The 3,775-nt window shown below is 41.1% G+C and overlaps 1 protein-coding gene across 3 annotated transcripts in view; it reads right to left on the bottom strand.

Moving 5' to 3' along the window:
- The window catches only part of FYB2 (FYN binding protein 2), a 112,439-nt gene that overhangs the window by 35,397 nt on the left and 73,267 nt on the right, over window positions 1–3,775 (bottom strand). The window lies entirely within an intron of this gene.

Below are 3,775 nucleotides of genomic sequence, written 5' to 3'. Positions count from 1 at the left end.
TTTTCTTATAGTCTTATATTAATTATATATGATATTATTTTCTTATTGTCAGTTTCTTATAGTACCCATTTCTTACAGGACCCAGGATTAAAGCAGTTGTGAAAGATGGCAGAGTTCAGTTTTCTCCATCTTCTGAACATCGATATATGGAGGACTTGTCCGTGGGGTTTGGGAAATTCTCAGGTCATTGATTGTGGTTTAATTTCCGTGGAGATTTCCAGGATGGAGTGTATAGTAAAGGAAAGCATTGGAAACAATTTTCAGTTTCTTTTTTGGTAAATGGATTCACACCTCATGATTAAGAGAAAGGATTGCAATTTAGCGGTAGCAATTAGCGAGCAAACTTGAAAGGCAAGGGAAAGGGGGGGGAAAAAAGGCAACAGAAGTCCAAATTCCACTTCAGCAAAATGAATTTCACTGTGTTTGCCTCCACAAGTCTTTGGTTTCCTCAGCCCAGCTTGAAAAGAGGAGACTGAACACCAGCTAAGGCTTGAATACCTTTTTAGATTTTCCCCAAAGTTCTGTGGATTTTAAAGACATGGTGTCAGACTTAATCATCAACAAATACATATACAAGCAGGAGCAAGAATTTGGGTGCAGAGCCCAACCCTGCCACTTCCTACCTGTGGAACTGCAGACAAATTATTTCATTTTTTGAACCTCAGATTGCTCATCTGTGATATGGGGCCCATTGGTACCTGCCTTCTAGAGTCAATGGGGGAGATCAGAGGAAATGATGAAAGAAATGTATGCCTAGCAGAAAGTGTCATGTTTTTGGATAAAACTGCCAATTTTTCTTTGCTTAAAAATTGTAAAAGTTTCCCCCTACTGGTAATGAATACACATGCATAATACATGGGACTTCTCCTGTTCATTTCCTTCCTGCTGCTAGAGTCCTAAAGCTTTCGTTTACAAAACTGACCCACACATGGATTTCTCAATTTTCAAAATGATAATCTCCTTCTCTCTCCCTCCTCCAAGTCTCCACCAAACCCTCTGTGTTTTGAAAGAATTAACAAATCATGATCTCTTTGCTTCTATCTACCACCTGGTGGGGAGGCAGATATTATTATTCTGTCTTAGAAACCATCAAGGCTCAGAGAAGACTGACTTGCTAAGAGTAAACAAGGGTAATGTGCACACAATTAATAATGTATTCATAACTTGATACTGTATTTTAGCAAAGTGGAGGTTCTCCCAATGGCAAGTTCTGCCATCAAAACGTGCCCGCAAGATAGGAATATAAAGTACAAAAGACCATACCCCAGGGGGACAGGAAAAGACCAGGAATTATAATAGGAGGATGTAACCCAAAGCATTAGAGCCCTCGCTCGCTTTCCACAGGCGGTTTACATAACCCTTTCCACTGAAGAGCTGTGCACCTGCTGGGAGATGAAGGACAAATATCAGCAACCCTCCAATGGCTAGTGTCACAACATGGGCATGCCATCCAGGCACTCAGCTCTTTCTCCATGTCCTCACTCCCTGTGTGACTTGGGAAAAGTCCCTTCACCTCTTTTCCACCTGGAAGTGAGACAGTTATTACTAATATTATAAAAACAATAAGAAAAATGGCTAACTTTCTTTTCATGATAATCACTACTCATATTCCGATTTTCAAATGAGGAACAGACCCCCAGAGACATGAAGTCACATGCCCAGGGCCACTCAGTTAGGAAATGGCTTTCCAAACTTTCTTTTAGCCATGGAGTCACTCACTTTTTTTTTCCTTTCCTTTTTATGGCTATACCCATGGCATATGGAAGTTCCCAGGCTAGGGGTTGAATCATAGCTGCAGCTGCCAGTCTACACCACAGCCACAGCAATGCCAGATCCGAGCCACATTTGTGACCTACACCACAGCTCACGGCAACACCAGATCCTTAACCCACTAAGCAAGGCCAGAGATGGAACCTGCATCCTCATGGATCCTAGTCAGGTTCATAACCCACTGAGCCACAGCGGGAACTACATGGAGTCACTCATTTAAACACAATACTGTAGGAACAGAGACAGAACTTCTCTGGCTGAAGTTATCCTCAAGAGTCTCCAGGACCCTTTAGGACAATCTGTGATCCTAGGAAGCACAGTTCAAAATTTCTATTTCTTTGGTAAGATTTTTTTTCTCAATTTGTTTCAATCAAGTTCATCATTGCTCCTTGAAGCATTTTTTATAATAGAGGCTTTGAAGTCTTTGTCAGAAAATTCTAACACTTCAGTCATCCCAATGTTGGCATCTATCAATCATCTCTTGTCATTCAAGTTGAGATTTTCCTGGCTCTTGGGGTGATGAGTGGTTTTCTAGTGAAACCTGGACATTTGCAGTATCATGCTATAAGCCTCTGGATCCTATTTAAACCTGTTTCCACTGACTCTTCATAGCAGCAGAAGTGGGGAGGGCTGCCTTTTTCTTGACGGGCGGGGGTAGAAGTCTGGGTCCCTACTTCTTGGCCTCTTTATAGCCAAGTAAGGGAAGGGCTCTCATCACTGCAGGGCAGGGCTGGGCTGGGAGCACCAGCTCCCCACTCTGCTTCTGCTGATGACACCCTGGCTGGGTGGTGGAGGAGTGCTCCTACTGCTTCCAAGACGGCTTCTGCAGAAACCACACAGTGGTGGCTGCCTTACTCCTGGGTGGTTGTGAAAGTTCCGACTCTCCTCAAAGTCTCCTCTGACGCTATCCAGCAGGGCGGGGAAGGGGCACCCTGTTATTGCTGGGCAGGGGCTGGAATCCATGCTCCCCGTGTGGCCTTCACTGGCCTTCACTGCAGGTGTTTTGTTACCCTGGCAGGTTTGAAAGACCCAGTTCCCTACCTGGCCTTCTCTGAAACCGCCTCAGCAGAGGGGCTGGAGTGCATCATCACAGCCTAATGAAGGTGGGAATCTATGCTCCTCATTCAGTGCTCAATGGTGGTGGGAGAAAGCAGTTATTTTCTGTGATTTTGGCTCGGGTAGAATAGTTATTGTCTACAGACCTTCTGTCTTTCTAGGCTTCCCTTTTCCTGGCCCTTTGGCTTGAAAAAGCAGGCTTCTATTGGAGCGGTTTTGTCTGTGCCCATTGATGTTTCTGGGTTGACAGCTTCTTCAGCTCCAAGGCTCAGGTATATGAAGCAAGAAGAAAATCCAGACAACTCACCATCTATCCTCCCTTGGGTCCCGAGGTCCCTGGCTGGTCTACCTTCTTTCTACCTCTTCAGAGTCTTTGAGTTTTCTTACATTTGTATATAAATATGTATATATGTATATGTATTTATATATATAAATTTTAAATGTTACACATTTAAAGCATATATATACATATATGAATCATGTGTATATATATATGTTTTAAATATATTTATATTTAATATTTAATAATTAATTCAATAATTATTATTAATAAGTGTATTATTAACAATATTAAAGCAGGAGCAGAGTTTATTTAAATATTGTATAATATTTAAATACACTATATATGTGCTTTAAATATATGTGCTTTAAATGTTATATATAGGTACTTTATATATATATTTAAATATATGTTTAAATGTATAATATTTAAAGTACCGATATATATGTGTATGTGTGCTTTAAATATATAATATCCAAGGGTTTTAGTTGTACTTATCAGGGTTACTAGGGAAAACACATCTGTTCCATCTTCCCAGAGCAGAATTCACTTGACTTTAAATGTGTCCACAGGACAATTCCACAAAGGAGATGTTATACCTATTTTGTAGATGAATAAAGAGTTTCATGTATCATTAACCAGTAAGTGGTGTAAAGAGGATGAGCCATG

Source organism: Phacochoerus africanus, chromosome 8, assembly GCF_016906955.1.
Source record: "Phacochoerus africanus isolate WHEZ1 chromosome 8, ROS_Pafr_v1, whole genome shotgun sequence".
Lineage (NCBI taxonomy): Eukaryota > Metazoa > Chordata > Mammalia > Artiodactyla > Suidae > Phacochoerus > Phacochoerus africanus.
Note: the sequence above shows the minus strand (reverse complement) of the source record. Positions and strands in the feature narration are given on the sequence as shown.